This window comes from Abramis brama (genome assembly GCF_963993115.1).
Source record: "Abramis brama genome assembly, chromosome: 13".
NCBI classification, from domain to species: domain Eukaryota; kingdom Metazoa; phylum Chordata; class Actinopteri; order Cypriniformes; family Leuciscidae; genus Abramis; species Abramis brama.
In genome coordinates, this window is record NC_139975.1 from 15,319,201 (window position 1) to 15,340,632 (window position 21,432).

General features: G+C 37.7%; 1 long non-coding RNA gene across 1 annotated transcript in view; it reads right to left on the minus strand.

Annotated features, from left to right (window-relative positions):
- Nucleotides 1-15,663: 15,663 nt before the first annotated feature.
- The window catches only part of LOC311094795, a 76,553-nt gene continuing 70,784 nt past the window's right edge, over nucleotides 15,664-21,432 (minus strand). The window contains exons 3-4 of the long non-coding RNA XR_014608724.1: nucleotides 16,387-16,905; nucleotides 15,664-16,229 (exon numbers count right to left, since the gene is read on the minus strand). This is a non-coding gene — a long non-coding RNA (uncharacterized lncRNA). The remainder of the gene's footprint in view (nucleotides 16,230-16,386; nucleotides 16,906-21,432) is intronic.

Here is a 21,432-nt window from a genome sequence, read left to right on the forward strand (position 1 = left end):
TTTGAACTTTGTGCATGTGTATTGAATGTTAAATAAGTTAATAATGATAACAAGACCATGTTTATCATGGTGATTTGTAAAGAGGCTTCGTGGATTTGCACTTAAGCCTAAACGGACAGTGAATGAGAGAGATCGACTGAGCGTGTGCGATTCAGAGTCCTGCAAGGGTCCGATTTTGTAAATCCGCACCTGCCCGTACCCGCAGTGCTTCAAACCGCATCCGACCCGTTTTCCGACAGCAGCACTAATTAAAATCCGCACCCGACCCGATCCGCTTAAAATAGAACCGACACCCGACCCCCACCCGAAATAAAATCAGTTTAGCCAATCACATTATAGACACAATTACAAAAATGTTTATTGCCAGGTCATACAGAAGTTATTACATGAAAATTAACACAAGGACAACTTCAGCCGAAGCTGTAAAAAGGCCGGTACATGAAGAACATGGCTAACGTTACCACAAAACTGAGTAGCCTTATCACATTTTAACAATCGAACAGACGCGGCTACAACACTATGTGCCACGCAATTTCGTCTAGCCTACATCTGACAATTTTGGGTTCAAACACGCCCTGCACACCACACATACTTAACAGTGTTAAATTTGACAAATACTGTTCGACAGAACTGCTTGGTTTGTTACCACAGTTATCTGCGTGCTTCCTCGGCGATGAAGTTCCACATTTGCGGCTATCCAACACGAAAATGCATGCAGCAAATAAGCCTTTCACAATATTTTCTTCAGATAACTCCAAATTTCTCCCACACACTGGACTTGATTATTGATGACGTATTGTCGACAACTTTACAATCTCCACTAGCTATTCTTTTCTTCAACTCCTCAGCATCCATCTCGACGACTGCAGATCGCGCGCGCGCGCAGTTATGATGAATTTTTAAAAAAAGTGAAAGTAGCCTAGGTAACATTATAGATTCCTGGGAGGGTGTGGCGCGTGGGCACAAATAAACTGATGTGGATCTTAAATTATTTTTATCAACTTGAAATACAGGCATATTTTTGTAGATGTGTTCCAAAAAATATGCATATATTTTTACGTTTGCATGTGATGGTTTTAAACCCGTGTTTAGACCCGTGTTTCCCCCGTGTCCGACCCGACCCGCACCCGTATCCGACACAGCTGGATATTTTTCACCCGTTTGAGCAAAATTTGCGGGTCACCCGTCGGGTACCCGAACCCGTGCAGGACTCTAGTGCGATTACCTGTGTCTGTCTTTGAGGTCAAGTCATATTTGTGAAAAGGTTGCCGTGTCCAAGAAAAGCGAAATATTTGTCATGTCATCCTTTTAACGTTTAAGGGTATTTACCATGAATGGCATCAGTGACAGCGCTGGTCAGCATTCCACAGCGCGAGGAAGCCGCAGGAAAATAAATCAGCGAGTCACGCATTGAATCAATGCCATTGGTCTCTATTGAGTGAAGTATAAGCTTCAGCGTTAACCATGCAATGCATTGCTGGTGGTCAGCTGAGCCTTGAAAAGTGGAGCTCAAAGTTAAAAAATAATTCATATCTTGTTTCATTACATCTGTGTAAACGTGTTCGTTGAATAAACGGTTTAATGACTCACTCAAAGACAGTCCGTTGCCGTAACAATGCTCTGAGTGACAGCCTTTCAATGCATTTTAGTTTCGGTTACATTGAAAATGTCCTCATTTTTGTGCATGCTGACCACATCGTAACACTTATTTAGCAACAAATAAATATAAATAAATCAAAATAAATAAATGGCGATAATACTGCATACTGCGCTACTGAGCCACTCAAAATTACCGCAAGGGAAAATCCTTCACCGCGACAGCCCTACACCCTCATGATGTTCCAATCCACACCCGTAAGACCTTTGTTCATCTTCGGATCACAAATGAAGATATTTTTGATGAAATCCGAGAGCTTTTAGTCCCTCGATTGGGAGCAACACAATTTATACATTCAAGGTCCAGAATGATAGGAAAGACATCATTAAAGTAATCCATGTGACTCCAGTGGTTTAACCTCAATTTTATATGCTTTGTTTGCGCAAAAAAACATAATTTACCTCTATATGTACAAAATAATATTATTCAAAACGCATTCACAGAACAACTTTTGGTCTTAAGTCAACACAACACGCATATGTCTTGGTGCTCCCCCAACTGGATTGCAGATCAATATTTTCATAAATAAAGTGGTATGTTTGTTTTTTTCGTGTGTGCAAACAGTGTTGCTTTATAAAATTGAGGTTAAACCACTGGAGTCACATGGAATACTTTAATGAAGTCTTTCCTATTGTTCTGGACCTTGAATGTGTAAATTGTGTTGCTTCTGTGAGAGACTGAAAGCTCTCGGATGTTATCAAAAATATCTTCATTTGTGTTCCGGAGATAAACGAAGGACTTATGGGTGTGGAATGATATGAGGGTGAGTAATTCAATTTTAACGCATGCATATGTAATATTTCATATCTTTAGTATTAAATGAATCCATGCAATGTCCACAAGATGCACTTATGGAATGACTGCAGTAGTTTTATAAAGGGTTACTATTCTAGTTCCATAGTAATTCAACACTCAACATAAATTTCGATGGCTCGGCTACAGTCAACATTAAAGGCACAGTTCATCCAAAAATTAAAAATCTGTTATTTACTCATGTTGTTCCAAAACTGTATGACTGACTTTCTTCTGTGTAAACCAGTTTTGAAAGTTTTTTAAATATACAGTTTTGTCCAAATTGATTTTGTCTATACAATGAAAGTCAACCTCTCAAGACAACCTAAAAAATAGAAAAATGTTAGTGAACTGCCCCTTTTTTGCCTCTCACCTAGGTAACAAAACACTTTTCTGAGTATGCGAGTCAAACTCTCCTAAAGGGATGTCAAAATTAGCCGTTCATAATTTTAAGTCATATCTCTTGCGGAGAGATCTTAGGCAGTCCTTTCCAATTCAAATTCCCCTCATTTTAATGCACTACGCACCTACCAGCACTTCCAGTTGCCCTGGGTGAGAGTGCCTGCCAAATGAATGGAGCATAATGTAATGTATTGTTTGATTTGCTGATTTGCACATTTGCATGTTCAACAGAAGTGGAGTACAATGTGAACAGTGGAAGCTGGCAGGCGGGCGGTCGAGGCCAACTCAGTCAGCCCTCTGTGCTAATCAAGCTAGTGAACAACTCCTTGTTTTCAGCATTTAAAGAGCTAATGCCAGGGATGGTAATACATTTTTAATTGCAAGTGTGATTACCCTTCTAAGCAACCTCAGCCAGTTGATTAAATGCATTTGGGTCAATATTAGAGGCCAGTCATTTCCAGTGTTAGGGCCTCAGGAGAAAGTCCTAGAGGTAATTGCTGAAGCACAATTAGAAATCTTTCATATTGTAATAATGGAGAATCATGTCCTTTAGGAAACTGGGCAAAACATGATTAATGATAGAGAACTGTTCTCATCATATTAGCAAATGGCTCTATTTAATTGAAAATGCTAATTGTGCATGAACCGTATGGCAATACATATGTCTTGCAAACAGCATTTTGTACAGTACCAATACAGAGTAATAATCATTACTTCACCTTATTGTAAAGAAGTAAATACTTTTTGTCGGCATGGTTTTGTCGGGACGGGACACTCTGCTCCTTTTGTGTGGAAAACATGGATACTGTTTGAGATTTATTCACAAATCAGTTTTCCCCCCTCGCTATTTGGCAAGGATTAAGGTACACTTGAACTTTAATTTCAAATTTGCATTAACCACCGCAGATGAAGCAACTTCTGGGAGGTTGTTGTTAGATTTCCAGATAATGAACAGGCAGATTTCCAATGCACAGACCACATTGAGTAATGATGCTAATTGTTGAGTGACCCACTGAATGTTTTTTTTTTTTTTATGTCTCATGCTTTTATGATCAACGCCTCCACTCTCTAACAAGGTCTTTATTATTAAATAGTATGTTGTAATTCAGGCATAAAGACACATTGTGGCCAGAAAATGATGGCAAAGATAGCAGCGTATTTTTAAACTATGAGCAGCAGACCGCATCAGGCTTAAAACAAATTCTTAATCCTGTTCAGTCATATCTAATTACCTTAACTTTTAGTCATATGACGGTTCTTTGCAGTTGAGCTAAAGTGTACCTGGTAATTACTGTCAGGGAGAGAGACAGGATTTTGTAAATGATTTTTCTGACTCTCTGCAGATCTTGGAAAATGACAGTCTCAATGCCAGTTCAGCCTTAATTGGGGAGCTTAGGTAAATGATCAGAGCATTTCTAGATCTTTCAAAACGCCCAAGAAAATAGGAGATTGAAACTGTAATTTTTTTTCACACTTCACCTGCTAGAAATTGATGCATCTTATAAAAATCTTATAGAAGCAAAACAATATTGATGTGATACATGGTAAGTTTGACCCTATTGTGTCAATAACCCTAGTAATAATTTACTTAGCCTATGTTCAAGAGTACATTGTAGGATTGTGCACTATTTAGAAGACAGACAGACAGACAGACAGACAGACATACAGACATATGTAGATGTCCCATTAAACTAGTCCCATTAGTAAATAAAAGCTAATAATGATTTCTGGCTTGATTAAATGATATTTAAGCATTACAACAGTTTTATTCAAACTAAAGACTCTAAATGTAACAGTCTCGGTTCTCACCTTCAAACTCTAACCTTAAATGACAGCACTGTAAACAAGCAGGCCCCTGACTGGGCTCCAAAATCTGACACCCGCTCTCTCCAGCCACGTGTAACGCTGAGCGCCATGTGTTGCCGAAGAGAATAATTGGCCAAAGTTTCATGCAAATATCACCGTGCCACAGAATTAAAGGTGGGATCTGTTCGTTCATGCAGATGACAACTTGAGCCCTCATTTTCTCCCTCTCAGAATAATCAGGCACCCAAGGAGCACATGGAGGCACAGGAACATAAAAGCCCCCTCTTTATGTCAGAGGAATTAAGTGGCCTCCTGTTCAACCCTATGCAGAAGATGGAGAAAAAATCCTGAGCAAGGAGGAAAACAACAACGCTAAGCCAGATTAAGGACCTCACTGCCAAACGCAGCAAGAGGAGCATTTCAGCATTCGGCATTTAACCTTATACAATTACGATTCTTCATATCAGTGTCTAAATGAATAAATTCCCGACAGGTCTTTAAAAAGGAAGATAAAGCAGATCTTGGGGATGGCAAATAAGGTTAGTGACTATCACAAAAGACCTGAACGACGCCAGCCAAATCAGCTTTTGACATCAGACTCCAATTTTATGCAAAGATTATTTCCGCTTTTCCAGCAGATGACATTGCGAATTGTCCTTTAACATCCGTCTCTGTTAATTTTCTCTCATTACATTGTGATGCCAATTAAAAGCACACAATTACAGAATGGCAAACACTGTTCATGTGAGCAATAGACAAACACTTACACTGAGCACACAAATACGCAATGATGTTTACCTGATCCATGTTCATTTTTGTGTGACTCCTGCATCTCACTCCCTCCATGTTAATGAACACATTAGGGTAGTCCACACCCTGTCCTCCTACCCACAAATAGAAAGGTAGAGAGATATACCTCATACAAGTCCCATGGGTGGCCCTCATTAGGGGGGGCAAGCCTTTGAGAGGGGCTCTTTCTCTTCGATCCAAAGCAAGGACAAAGTAATGTCAGGCTGGTGAGTTATAGCCGCCCATTCTTCAGTTCTACAGCTTTGATGGGGATACAGCAACTCTTCTAAAGTGAAAATTGCACTCTCTGGCTGTCATTTACACAGACATGGCATGTATGGTGCATGCGTCAACTCATTACAGAACTAGTGCTGAGAAAATAAAGAGCACAAATGCCGTTAACGAGGAGCAAAAAAAGCTTGATTTGTATTACTGTTATCCCTGATAAAAGCACTAAAAGGCTTTTGCATCCATGTCAACCAGTCATAATGTATCATTCCACGACCAGATGATGACTCGAGTGAAAATCAAAAGGGAGAATCAAAAAGGTCATTTTATTTTTGTCCCTCTGACTTTCCTTCATACAAGTTGGACTAATTAAAACACAAAGCAAAAGATTGCATGACCTGTCGATGGATTTCAGTTAGTGATGGCAGGACTGCTGTTACCAGCATGCCACAATGCTCAGTGCTCGCCGGCCAGCTCCGGCAGAACAGATAGAGCTGCGGGACACTGCCGTTAATAGGAGCGTGGCTCTAAATAATTCATCATGTTTCAGAACAACCCAGCCTCTGTGAGGAAGGTTGCTGCGCACTCATGTGGGTGCAGTGCTCTGAGAGCAGGTGAAAACAAAACTACCATTTCTACATGCACCAGTGCCGTTGGGTACAATCCGAGAGAGATGTTGCACAATGATAGAGCATGTGCTGAACTTTAGACGTACCCTCTGATGGTGCTCACCATGGTGCTGAACCTACAATCCACATGTAGTCTGCTACTCTAACTGTGCCACCTGCAAAGGCAACATGAAGAGCCATGCGGGTCTGTGTTTGTTGACCTCAGCACAGACTGAGTAATGGAAAAAATACAGCTTGTTTGATCAAACCCTTTGCTGAAATGATAAACAGAGCGTGCCGTGAAGATAAGGAATGCAATGCATTGCAGCTGAGTGTCGTAAAAAATATATTAAGAAGTAGCCTAACTAGTCACAGTTTCTGCATTCTTGGTAATGAATAGACATTATAGAAGAAGTAACCTTCTGTTTTACTTTGCTTAAAATCAGTTTGAATTGTCGTTTACAACCAATTTTACTTCTATAATTTAACATTTCCAAGTTAGGCAGAACATCCAACAATAAAAAAAACCAAAAAAAACAACGTAAGCCATTATTTTATCCATCTGAAATTGATTGGAGCTAACTGGCTATTGATTTTAACATTAGTCTTGCAGTAACCAAATAAATATAGCGCACTTAAATAACTACAGCTTTTTTTAATTTATTTAAATGTAACATATATGAGCAAAGGAAATCAAACAAGCTCACTGAAACGGTGTTCTCTCTCATTCTTTATGTAGCGTTGGCAACTTAGTCATTTCATTATAGTGAGACTGTTCGTATACTAAACAGTCCTCTCTGGCTGAATTCAAAATAGCATACTACCAAGCCACTCTTAATATGGTTAAGTCTGAAATCACAGTTCTAAAAGCTTTTTCAGATCCCAAAACGAATATACTAATAGATACTGTACATTTACTGTGTACTATACTACTACCGAAAAACCATGATCCTAGCCTTTGTCCCCTATAGCTCTCAGTTGGCCAAACTGGTGATTCATGAATTGTTAAAATATTGGTGTCTGGGACACCGTGAGCCTGGAGAATGTGTAGTACTCCATGAGTTTTTAGAATCTTGACTTAAAGTTGTACTGTAAATGAACACTGAGTACAAACCTGGACCCAGAAACAGTATTTGATAAGTCACGACTTAACAAGTGGATATCTGCCATATTCACCATATGCCATTCTGAATTCATTCTATGTTATAAGTAGCATTTGGATATAAATCAAAAACAAAAATACCTTACTTTACATAAACTAGTAAAAAAACAATGTATGAGACACTGTATCTCTCTTTTTTTCTGTTTATTTATTTACAATGTTGTTGCTGACATTAAAGAAAAAGTTCAAATTCATAGAAATAGCGGTTTTGTGTCTGTCTGGAGAGCCGAGTGGTGAAATAAAAATAAAATAAAATACAAATTATATACACATCAGATATTCATATTTTTTCTAGATTATTGAGATGTACTGGCAGCTTTGATTGGGTAGACTGGTGCCTTATGTGGCCTCACCCCTGGTTTCAATGGAAACTGAAGTTTTCTATCTTATTCCATTTTACCACCCTTTCCCTAAGAATTGTGTGTTGTTACCACATCTCTGTTTTAGAAACCATATGCAGGTGAAATGATGAGCTCAACCTTCTCTTAATTAAACCAGATGTCTGCAAACTGTGCTGTCACAATACATATTGACCCCTGACATTTGCCAACTCGACACCTCAGCACTTATTGCTCATCAGAGCAAAAAACCATACAACTCATCTGTCCACCTCCAGATCGCAGAATGCCCAGGTCAGCAACATAAAATAGAGTGAATATCATGAAGCAGACTGGTTCTGACTGTTGTCAGCCAGCTAAGGAGGAAAAGAACATGGCAAGGCATTAATCCACCTTAACCATGACTTACAGACTTGCAGACATTTGAAGAAACCAGACTTTACTTCTAATGCATCAATGTATCAATATTAAGACTGTCAATCGATTCATATTTTAAATGGAATCAATTATACGATGTGCTAGTTAATATATGCTAATTAATTAATCAAAGTGATTGCAATTACTCTCATGTCAATATATAGTGAAAAAAGTACAAATAAAGCCATTAGCCTACATTACTGAAATACACAAAAGCATTAAAGGGGTCCTTTTATGCTTTTCCACTTTTTCAACTTTAGTTAGTGTGTAATGTTGCTGTTTTAGCATAAAAAAAGATATGCAAGGTTACAAAAAGCTCAAAGTCCACTACAAAGGGAGATATTTTCAAAGTCAAAGAGACACTGTTTTTTCCACAACATTTCCAAAACTCATTTGTTTGTCCTTTTTAAGGCTGACGAACTATCATCAATAGTCCAACTGCTACAATGTGTTTTTATTAAAGCTGGCCATTGACAGATTTTGTATTCATAAGCTTGCGATTCGATTCCAGTATGGTACAGAGAAAGTGACATGTGAAGGCCAAGTATGTAACCCATATTTGGAATTTGTCCTCTGCATTTAACTCATTCAGGTTACTAGTGAATGGACATTAGGAGACATCAGGAGTAGTGAGTAGTGAATTTGTAGTAGTAGAATATTTTTTTTTTTACTTTTAAAATATTGTCAACTATACAGGGAACCCAGTCAGCTGGTACATTACTACAATATTAAAGGTCAAACTAAACAACTGAATTATACGATTGCATATAGCCTAATGCAGTTTTATAATAATAACAACAACATTATAATAACTTCTTAAAAATATGAATGCGTAATATAGGTCTTATTACAAATAAAAAAAATCCTCTCTAGAGTTTATTTTCCATTCTCACTAAGGAGTCACTGAATGGCTTTCCTTGTGTACTTTTTAGCTGCTTTATTGACGACTTTCCGTGGTTACAACACTGATTACATGAGACATGATTTATTTCAGAAAATTGTATTGTATAGTTCAACATACCTTCTTATGTCCATTCATGTTTTGTGTGCTGGTGTAACTTGTAGAAAATAGGAAGAGATGATCGGTTCACGTGCCGCTTGAACTGTGGCGCTACAGGATCTGTCATGACACACGCGCCAAAACCACATTCATTGTTGAATTTCGTAGTCAAATTGAAATAATTTAAAAGCCGAGACTTTGTTTCGTATCAAAAGTCACCTGCTGTCTTGTCTATCGGCGCGTTGTCAGTGTCCTCTTTGCTCTGCGAAGTATTTTTTCACAATGTAAGAAAATGGACGTGTGGCGTGCGAATAGTGGCAATTGTGCGAGTCTGAATGCGTGAGAGTTGTCAGGCATGTTCATATTTTAATTATTGTAGTTATGTTATACTTTCCCACTATGGTTCGACTTCGTTAGAAGAACTCAGCGCCGTGTTTTCTTCTATTGGATTTCATCCGGGAGGGCTGCGTTACAATACTGCGCTACAGCGCCCCACTGGTCAAACCGCGTCACTGCAGGCTCTTAACCCTCTGGTGCTCCTCATTTGGGAGTCACACTTGTTCTCTTCATGGTCAAAAGTGACCGGACACCTTAAAATTAATCTCATTTTTTCTTTCTTTTTTTTGCATTTTTTTTCTATTAATGCAGTATTTCAGATTAATATAGAGACTAGGCCTTTTAAATCCAATTTTTAAGGCAGATTAGCGCCATCTGTTGATTGAAAATAAAACAAAACATGTAATTTCATGGTGTTACCACTAGATGCCTGTATAGCTCTCAATGGAGAGGCTTGTGAATTCTCTAAAATTACTTACTTTTAAGGTGTGGATTTGAATGTATTTATTGGAAATTCTCAAATACTTTTTGTCAAGGTTTATACATTTCTTTTTTTAATTTTGACTTGAAGTGTACATGTTTTTGCATTATTATTAATACAGTCAAACCTGAATACAGAGAAAGCATTTTGTTACACGTAACATTAAAATTCAATAAAAATTTAACAAAAATAAACATGAATGCTTTATCACAGCTTAATCCATTTGGATCTGATCTCATTTCAACTTCTTATTTCAGTCTTCTGACTCATTTCTGCTGTATGGTAATATCCCTACCAGTTCATTTGTGTGTATAATTGTGTGGGTGGGTCCTTGCTGTCCACTTTTTTACTGCATTGTGGTTGAATTATTGATTTTATTTTACATATTTGTTCTATTACAGTCACATTCATTGGTGTGTGAGTGGGTGTGTCTGTTTTGCACTCTGATGATTTAGAGTTTCACCCCTTCATTGCTGAGCACTTTTTTCTGCATTGTGGGCGATTTGTAGATTATTTTTGTCGATTTCCCATTAATTTCTTATGGTCGGTCATTTTTGACCGAAGACCACAAGTGTGACTATTTTTTTTACGACCACTTTAGTCTGCTCGAATCATGCCCTCATTTTTTTTTTTTTTTTACATTCCAAATGCCATAAAAGTCACCAAGATTCGTACCATTCCGATGAGGCTGTGACTTAAAAAAAAAATTCAACAGAAAAGTTTTCTGTTACCGAAGAGCAGGTTAAATGAGACTATTCGACAACAAACATATTTGTCAACAATCTTTTTATTGTCGAAGTTGTCGATAGTATCGACTAATCGTTTCAGGCCTACTCTCAATTTTGAATGAATGCCCATTTTCTGGGTTAAATATAAACACACTCACTAAAGCAGTGGATTGATCCCTCCAGTGTTTTTTATGTCCTAAGTGATTTATAACTCAAACTGTGTACAAAAGGTAATCTGTATACAAAGTTAAGATTTCAAAGTTAAGATAAGAATATTTCAAGGTCCCAGAAAGACTCCCTTGATAATCCAAACTCCTCAGATAAGGATATTGTTGGAGCAGATATTGTGTGTTGGAGACATGCTCCTTTATATGTACAGTTTACAGTTGTTTGTTTGTATAAATGGTCACGTGACTGGAAGTCACCTGGTCATATGACAGAAAATTTAACAGGATGTATAATGAAATTGATTGAACCCAATCCAATGAAAAAATTACCATATGCACATATACATATATATATACACACGCATCACATAAAATATACAGTTTCTGAAAATTATAATAAAATGAATAATAACTGATCCCTCCTAATACCTGTAATGGCTATTTTAGTAGACACGGTACACACCTACAATTTACGATGTGACATCTTATCAAGTCAGTGAATAAATGTTCTGACAAAAGTTTCTCTGACAAGGCAGTAAAGAAGAAACACAAATGCAGCCTGGTTAGTGAGATAGAGAGACAGGGCTGGAGCAAAGCTGGTTAAGATTAACAGCTGTTGCCTCCCAAACTGCATATTAGAATAAAGACCAGAGACAAATAGCATGTGTGCAGCACAGCAAACAGCAGAGAGCAGCTTCATTACTCAGTCAGCCTGACTTAGCCTGGGATAGTAACTATAAATAAATGTTTTTAATTTGCTTTTCTCTCATTGTTCTGGGGCCTGTTCTGCTTAGCTGGCATTTAAGAGGAGCCATGTGCTTTGAATGCAGAGCGGCCGGTGATGAATGAGGCCAGTCTTAATGTAGCTGAATCTCCTTCTGCAGCTCTCACTCACCGCCTCGCAAATAAGCACGTGCACCCGGACACAAACCCCCAGCCGACACATACACACTGAGACTCGCAGCTAAATATGGCCTAAATGCTGAAAAAATGGTTATACATTAAACAACTTACAATACATTTGTGGCAGATGCCTTCAACACCTGGTGTTTTTAAATGCATTATGCATGGACACTGATAATGTTGCCAAATTCTTAGGACCAATCAAAATCTGAAATAAATAAATAAATAAACAAAAAACAATGAAGGAAGCACTAAATATTTAATACACTACACAAGATGCTTTGGACAAGGCAAAAAATATTGCAAGTGGAGCAAATGATTATCTATCTATCTATCTATCTATCTATCTATCTATCTATCTATCTATCTATCTATCTATCTATCTATCTATCTATCTATCTATCTATCTATCTATCTATCTATCTATCTATCTATCTATCTATCTATCTGTATTATGTTACTGTAAATATTCTTTAACCAAGATGCAACCTATCTATGCTGCATCAACCACGCCCCAAAAATCACAGAAAAGACGTAAACATCTATATTTATCAGCTATAACAGGAATGAATAGACTCAAAAATCAATTGCTATACTATTGAAAATCAGGTAATTCATTTCTGAAAGAGCAAAATTCAGTGTCGGGAAAGGCTATGACACTTTCATCTAACCCCAGCGAGTCTGAATCGAATGTTTCTTTAGCTGGGGTAGAGTAATAAATATGGTAATTCTAAATGGGAAATTTGGGCTCCACCACTTTCCCAGGGCCTTTTCTCTGATATTCAATCTGCTTACAAACTACCACAGTATCAGCGCTCATTCACCTTTCTGATTTAATGCCAAGATGGAGTTTTTCTTTGCTCATTCATTCACACACATTTACTTAACTAAATGAGGACGTACTGTAGACTTTAAATGTTTTATACAAAACAAAGCAAATTACAATGAATATGAACCTAATCCTAATACATGATTTTTTATTTTTCCCCCCACAGCAACAAATTGTTAACAAATTGATTAAACAGCTTATTTGAAACATTCTGGTTATAGTTGTTCAAAGCTGTGATAATTCTCCTCACTGAAGGTCTTTAATTATCTGATTCAATGACTACTGTTTTGCTTTTGATTCTAATGTGCATTCAACAGTACTTGTTAGAGGAATGCTAATTAAAGAACAAAAAAATCCACTAATAATACATTTCATCTACTTGTTGATTCTGTGTGTCACATGAGCTTGTGCAAAGGACTAAGATATCTAAGATATCTAAGATCTAAGTTAGCAAGCAGGTGTATAAAGAGTTGTGAAAACTGCTTAGTAATGTGGTAGTTTTAATTCTGTGTAAAGCCAGAGGGAGGGTAAGCATTCCAGCAGTTCTCCGTATAACTCTCTTCCTCTTCTTTTGTGACTCATTTTGGTGGCAGAGTCAGTGTGCTTTTCCCAGAGATCCATATGGAAGGAAAAACAGTGAAAATAGTGGCCAACAAAATCTGCCCTCCAGCTGGCACATGTTCCCCATCCTTCAATTTGAGTAACAAAGCTGCAGTTTTTGATCCAGCTGTCCCAAAATAGGAGTTTGAAATTTACCTCAATAGAAATGGCCTGTGTTGTCCTAGATTTTATTGCACACAATTAGCATACACATAAATGGTTAGAAGATGTATTGCCTTTGTGAGTTCAAGATGAATGTGAATTTCACTGAAGCTTCCAATGTTGCCTTTAGGCACTGATATTTTGATAGCGTGAGAAATTACTTATTAAAATGTGACACTAGGCCCAGTTTGGCTGTGCTTGCCATGGGAGAAGGTAGTGGGCTGCTGCTCTGTGATAAGTTCCCATCATGGCATTCACAGGGGGCTACTGTATGCTTGGACTACGCTGCAGTTTTTTACGAGAGTGCCAGTCTCCCCTTACCTCATTGTAATGTATTCACTGCATACAATTCAGATGTATCTGAATGGATACTGAGTCGTATCCATTGCATCAACTTGAGAAAAGATCTGACCTAAAACACAACCGTTTTATATTCTTTTGCTGTGCTCTACATTTACAACGATGGCACATCAGTATAAGGATTATCACAAAGATGGATTGAGGCATTTAATGGTGGTTTGCCAGACCACATACAGTGGTAAGGCGGGCAAGACTGTTGCATCAAAAGGGTTATGGAAGAGAGAACTAATAGAGTGTGGCAGTACCCTCTACATACTAGCCAGGGGACTGGGGGCACTTTTGATTAGTGGGGCAGACAGGAAGGAGGTTAAACTGACTGTCTAATGCAGTAAGTATCGTTCTCCACAGCAGAACTGAAAACAATGTAGCCGCACAAAATTGTTTTCCATGCCTCCTATAAAACAAAAATGTATTTCTTTTATCTGGTAAATTTCATATGTATGATTGTTTTATTAAAGGGGTCATATAATGCCATTTTTGTACAAGCTAATATGATTCTTTAGGGTCTAAATTAAAAGTTTGTAATATACTTTAATTAAAAATTCTCATTAGTATTGTAAGAAAACACTCATTTTACCTGGTCAAAAACAGCTCTGTTTTCAGCACGCCGTTTAAGTGCATGTGTCTTTAAATGATAATGAGCTTTGCTCACCCCGCCCCTCTGTTCTGTGGGCGTTTTGCCACAACAACACATGTGGAGTGTTGCCTTGACAACAGTTGAGGGTAACATTATATTTTGAAGAATGGCAGCGGGAGTCTCTGAGGACACAACCGTATCAATTTGAACCGGAGTTGGAAAACAGGACGTTTCTGAATGGTTTGTTAACGTAATGTCACTTTGATCTATCAAGGGTAGAGTAGTGAGATACGAACGCTATGTGTTTACTGATGTATACGTTAGTTCATTGACAGATTGATGTTACAGCTAATGGTCATGAAAAACTTTTTTTCGGTAAATGTAGGCTTGTCCGTGATGCGTAATGTTATCTATGCAGTGTTGCAGTCTGTGAGACTATGACAGTCATTAGGCACATAAACAACACATACTCAGACAGGAGCTAATACCTTTTTCAATGTTCTCGTTTATAAAGCAGTCTGGTGAAATGATTCGCGCAAACATGAAAGCATTGATGTTGATCGTGGGGAATATTCCCTTTGAAAACAAAACTCAGCCACTGCGTCTTCAGCACCCAAGCACAGAACACCACAATCGCTTAGACGCCATTCTGCATTCTGTCAATGACGCGCAGACTATGATTGACAGGGTCTGTGTTGAAACACTGCTGTCAATCAACAATCGTGGGAGGGGCGTAGATTTTGTGACGTCACAAAATCGAACGGCTTGATATGAGACAGGGGAAAACATATAAGAAGATTAAAAAAAAAAAAACACTGGATGGATTTTTATCATTTTATGATGGTTGTGTACAGGCACTGCCAACACACATTTCAGTACAATCAACTTGTAAAAGTGCATGTACCATTATATGACCCCTTTAAAGGTACAATATGTAAGAATTTTGCATTAAAATATCCCAAAATCTCAAGGCCAGTGTTATACATATTGTTAAGTTGATTACTTACAATATCCCAAAACTTTCCAACTATTTTTAAATCGTGAGAAAATTGCGATTTTAACCAAGGAAACGGGGCGTTAGAGCAGGGGTGAGCTGGGAGTCGCCAGTCAATTGCGTCATATCCGCGTTATCCTCGGTTTCCGCTCGTACTGCGTGGAGTCCTGGACAAATGCGGAAGTTGTAGTTGTAGCGTCTATCAAGCAACAAACGTTAGCTTGTTTCGTGCAGTCGTTATGGAACACAATTATTCTTTACCGATTGCAGCTGGTTCCGTCGACAAAGCATGCTTAATTTTATATTTTCCAAATGTAGCATTCGGTAATAGTTATGTTTATGTAAGGAAAGTATTATTTATTACTTTAGGATTGTGTTTAGTTTATTGACATTTTTTATCACGTCTGGTGTTTATGGCCATGTAAATAAACATAGCATGTGTTATACATAAAGATTAATCAGTATTTTGGCAAATGACGTGGGTATGTTCGAATGTACTTTTACAATTGTTTAGAACACGTAAAACTGCGCAGCATTATCACAATAATGAATTCGACAAATACAGTAACATCTATGATAACCAATGTAGTATTAAACCTTACTTTTCTTGCGGTTAATTCATTTTAATGAAATAAAAGTGTGATGAGGTTCAAGAGTCAGGAAGGAAGAAGACGGGTTGGCGTGACTGGGACTCGTACTTTATTAAAATAAAACAAAACAAACAAAAAGTCGCGCACAACGCGCATTCACCGTGGCAACCGCAACGGCACAAAACAGTTCAAAAATGAGAGCTCGGATCCACCGGTTTTCTTTCTCTGCGTCCAATTTTCTCTCCAGTCTCTCTCTCTCTCTCGTTCCAGCGCGGCTTATAAGCGGTCTCTCCACGCCGATCACTGCAATAAGACACAGGTGTTCGTCATTTGCACTTGACCTACTTGCGTCCCGCTCGTCTCGTTTCTCTCTCTCCCGTTACAGACTGCGCTGAACCACGCCCCCCTCGCCACAAAAAGCATGTCATTAAACGAAACATTTATAAAAATAGAACTTTACCTCATCCATGAACATGATTTTTCGATTCCCGTCTGACTGATTTACATCCACGGTGGAGTTTAAAACGACAGTTCCCATCATTCCACGCTCCTTCACATCGTCATCAAGCTACGCCGTTGTTGTTGTTTGGAATGTAGCGCCCTCTAGCGGCAAAAAAATATTGCATATTGTACCTTTAACAAGATTATTGATAAAAACAACCACAACAACAATATGTCACAGTTTTGGCTGTCCAGTGGCCTTCCTGTGAGATTTTGTAAGTCTAGTCTTGTCTTTCATTTTCTGTGTTTCTGGGTTAGTGTTTCCATAGGAACACTCATTGGTAGCTTCTCAAAACTCAAATTGATGCTTCCTTGTTTCCTCGCTCCTCCGTCCTCCAGCTAGTGACCCGGAAACCGATCGAACTCAGCCATCTTGAAGGACATCTAATTTCTTTAATTGCACCGCGAGGAAGCTTCAGGTGGAGTCATGAGCGAGGAGACACAGGTGGATCCTCCCTCGCATCTTAAGGGGGTGGAGCTAAGACGAAAGGAAAGGAAAAGAAGAAAGGAAACTTTTTATGCATTTTGGCCGTTCATTTACATGACAACAGAATTTTGGGAAACTGTTGTGAAAACGGGTTTCAAAGTGCAAGTTTTTTAAAACGATCTCTGTGATCATTTCTGTTTTACAGATTTGTCTCTATGGACATTTAGTAAACTGTTTAATTCAATTCCCTCTACATTTGTGTCAATTTTTCCTACAGTTGTGTGACACAATAATAATAATAATAACAATTGTTTAAAAAAGCAGTAACATGCTTTTAAAAAGAATTGAATGTTTACATTGCAAAACATTTCTATTAGAAAACAGGGAGTTTCTACTTGGTATTAGCATGCGTCACAATTTAAATGTATGCTAAAAATATTTAAGAATATTTATATATATTTTACAGTCAGACTATTATTTTTTTTAGATCTTAATTAGATGACAAGTCAACACCTAAAAAAATTATATAACATGCTCAGTTTTGACCAGATTTATTCCTAAGCTCTGAGAAAAACAAAATGTGGTGGATCTTGACTGTCTCTTACAAATGACATTTGGATTTTTTGTTACCAATAAAAGATATGCTTTGCTTTTGTGTTTTGTGTGAACGTATTTATATTTATTGAAGAAGTATACTGAAGTGAATTATTTGATCCTAAATGGAAATTAAGGTAAATAAGAGTTAAGTCACTAAAAACCTTTTATGTACTTCACAGGCTAATTTAGCAACTTACTGTTTTCTTTTTTTCTTTGAAAATTTAACAAACCTATTACTATAAACCTGTAAATGCAATGTATTAGGTTAGCAAGGCTGACTACTTTTGATCATTATGCTATGTTATACAGAATCTCGAACTAATTAGCACTACTGCAGTCTTTTTCATTAGATGTAGTAGGGCAAATTTAAAGCCCTTATTAGGAAAAGAAATAGGACCTCAGATCTTGGGTGTCACAACCAGAAACTCTAGGGTTGCTTTATCGGTCTAATGCTCCCAATTAGACCCCCAGGGGGATTAAGGACCGGCCGGTTGAGATGAATTCCATTCATGTTATAAAGGTTGACCTTTCAGCTGCAAACCATTTGACACTCATTAGCTTACCAACTAGCCTTTACTAAAGGCATGCAGCAGTCATTGATTGAGATCCTCTATTATTTTCCTCCACGCCTGATGCTTGTTATCTTTCATACAAATGCTTCAGAGCTCTTCTATTTTCCTTTTCCTTTATCTTTTTTTTTTTTTTTTTTTGAGTGGGCGGGGGTGAGTGTAGTGACATTTAAATGAGACTGAAACATTAATACTGACACTTTTCTGTAAGCTCAAACTGTATCATACAAAAAAGGTCTTCAATTATCTGGCATAATAAATATATAATATTTATATTTAAATAACTCCAAGCATACAGAAATTATTTTAAAATAATAAAATATTTTACTCGTGCAGACATATTAAATGCATTTTTTATGTTTGCTTGAACAATTAAAGTAATTCAGAGTGATGTTATGCTGTCTGAATCAATTTTGCTTCAACATCCAGATTGCATTGGACAAACTAAAAAAATAAACTAAAATATTGTTCATTGATCAAATATATTGAGAGAATATTTACATACATATATTATTAAATGAATAATATTTACATGGTTCTGACATTCGACAACTAGTGTCGAATCAACCAGACTGCTAACCGGGGCAAAAATCTGTGCAAAAGTTGGGTAGTGTATTGCAACCTTAAGTCATGGTAGCAGTGCCTTATAAAACTTAAGTGGATTGCAAAGTGCTTTGATTTACAGTAAAGGACATTTCATATCACAATGTTAAGCATATTGGTATAAAAAAGAGATATTGAAGTTTATTATTGTATAGTACCACTGGATTGTGACTGTTAGTCATCATAGACCTAATAGTGATTCTACTCTGGAAGAAGAAGCTTTCGTAAGCTGTGGCATTTACAAACTGGTCGCTAAACCTTTCATCCTGGACAGAGCTCACAAAAAGCATGATCATTATCAGTTTACTCTACAGATCTGATCTGATTCTTGTACTGATTTTTTCTCTGTTCTCTGTCATCAATTGAACCATCACACAGGGACAGCTTTTGCAGTCTCAGGTAAACAAATGCACTCCACTTAATTGCAAATAGACTGTAATTAAGTGCCACTGTGTCCACCGAGTAAAGGAAAACAACACAATTTGCTGAAAAAAAAAAAAAAAAAAAAAAATATATATATATATATATATATATATATATATATATATACAGAAAAGATACAAAAAACTACATTTAGTGAATAGATTAGCTTCAATAGGTGGAGTCGTCTTTGTTAATTATTGAGTGCTGATCACCACAATTAGGCTATTTTTCTCATCTCACATCAAACAAAACATTTGTTTGGCAAGTCTCTTTGAAACAAAAAAAATAAAATTTTCGGTTTCCCCTTAATTGGATAGTTTACACCAAAATTAAATGTCTGTCAGCATTTAAGCTACCTTTATGCCTTTCCAAACCTATAAACCTATGACTTTCTGTTTCTGTAGTACGCAAAAGAAGATATCTTGAAAAATGCCTTAGTGGTTTTTGTCCTTACAATGACGATTAAAAACCTCATTGACAAAAACAATTGAAACATTCTTGAAACTGTTCATAAAATTGAAAATGTTTGCAAAGCAAATCTCATATTTGTGCACCGCAATGTTTCTCTTTAGCTTATTGGAGCAAACACTATGGATAATAATATGGATATTTCTTTCTTCACCTTATCATGTATTTGCTTTTTCTTAGTTATTGCCTTAGGTCTTTCAGTTGTATCTGAATAATTCATCTTGCCCAAACTTTAGTTCCTCTACATCTACAAAGTGTGTGAATGAGAAATGTAAGATTTGATAGTCTTATCAAGTACTAAAAATCACCACAAAATTATATGTTAAAGGTAAGTTCACCCAAAAAAGTTTCTGTCATCTTTTACTCATCCTCATGCCATTCCAAACCTGTATACCTTTCCTTCTCCTGCAGAACACACAAGGTCAATGTCCAAAACAACACTGAAACTTTCAGCGACTTTCACACAATTTTCATTTTTGGGTGAACTATCCCTTTAACGAGTCAGAACCCCGTCCTCGCCATAATCAGTGTGTGTTCTGATATTTGGGTGAACAAGACCTTGTTTAAGAGGCCAGCTGAAAAGCAGAAGCAAAGTGATGAGACAAGTGTGCCAGGCTCAGGTCTTCTAAAGCCGATTGGGAGAAGTGTCTACATGATTGACTAAGTGAAAACATATGGTGCTGGAACACCCAGGGGACCAAAGGCTCTCTACTGAAGATGCTCTCCTCTCCCTCCCTTACTTCCTTCTCCTCCTTCTCCGCCTCTCTTTTCCGGCTGGTTGCTTGGTAATTAAGCGGGGTGCGGACCGCGTAGAGAGTAGAGCTGATGAGGTCATAAATAGGGTTCACAGCCAACACGACTGTTATTCTCAGTAACGTACGCACGAGCGTCTCAAACCTCTCTTTGTCTGTCAATTAAGGCAATTAAACCCCTGAGAACGAGAGGAGAACCTGGCTGCTCAGGCAATTATGCAAAATAATAATTACACAGTGACAGTCGGGCGACGTGTTCTGACAAAACGGCCATCTGTGATTATGTGTGCTTTTTCAATGTGACGCAAAACTACTGACCACTTCATGTCATGCCACAGGCTCAGATTTCTGTAAGATGATGGCATATCATCCATTCTTCCAGCCCTCTTGTTCATCTTTCATTTTGTAATCAGTGCATGTCCGTTAATCAAATCTTATCAACCCACTGTGGTGAGTACACTGATTAGAACAGCCATCATCTCCTGTAATAGAAGAGATGTCACCTCTTATGCTGCAATTCTGCCTCGCAAACAAGCAAAATTACTATTTCGATAAATCCCACAATAAGGCACTCTTCCTCTTATGCAAATTATTTCACCCATGCTACTGAAACAGCCATGTGCACATGATTCGTTGTGACACCCACGACTTCAAATGAGTCTTTGTCTTAATGCATTATATTTCGAAATTCTCTCTTTCTGTGCTCTTTGTACTTCAATAACACACAAGAGGTAGAGCATGAAAGCATAATTTCAGTCATATTACTCTTTGAAAGTGGTATTATGGTCAGGACAGGGAAAATGAAGGAAACAGACGGAAAAACAGCCCCTGGGATGTTAAGATGGTGATTATAGGAAGCGATAGGTATTCTTGGGAGATGTGCAATGTTTTCTTGGCCTGTAGTTGAAAAGCTTATGAGGACAGAAGCAAATAAGCAGCTGTTGCGATTGAGGTTTCTGTAAATAAAGGGGCCAGGGTGTGCCGTCCTGTCTCTCCAGGCTAAGAAAGAAGGAAAGATAAGAACTCCAACAGATGGCTGCTTGCAAGGAAGCTTGAGTAAACTCTTCTCCTTGGAGAACATCCTCCAAAAGTGTGAGGCAGCTCCAGTACCCACCTGCCACTCTTGAGTGCCCTGCTCAGGAGAAATCAGGAAGAGATGGCTATGC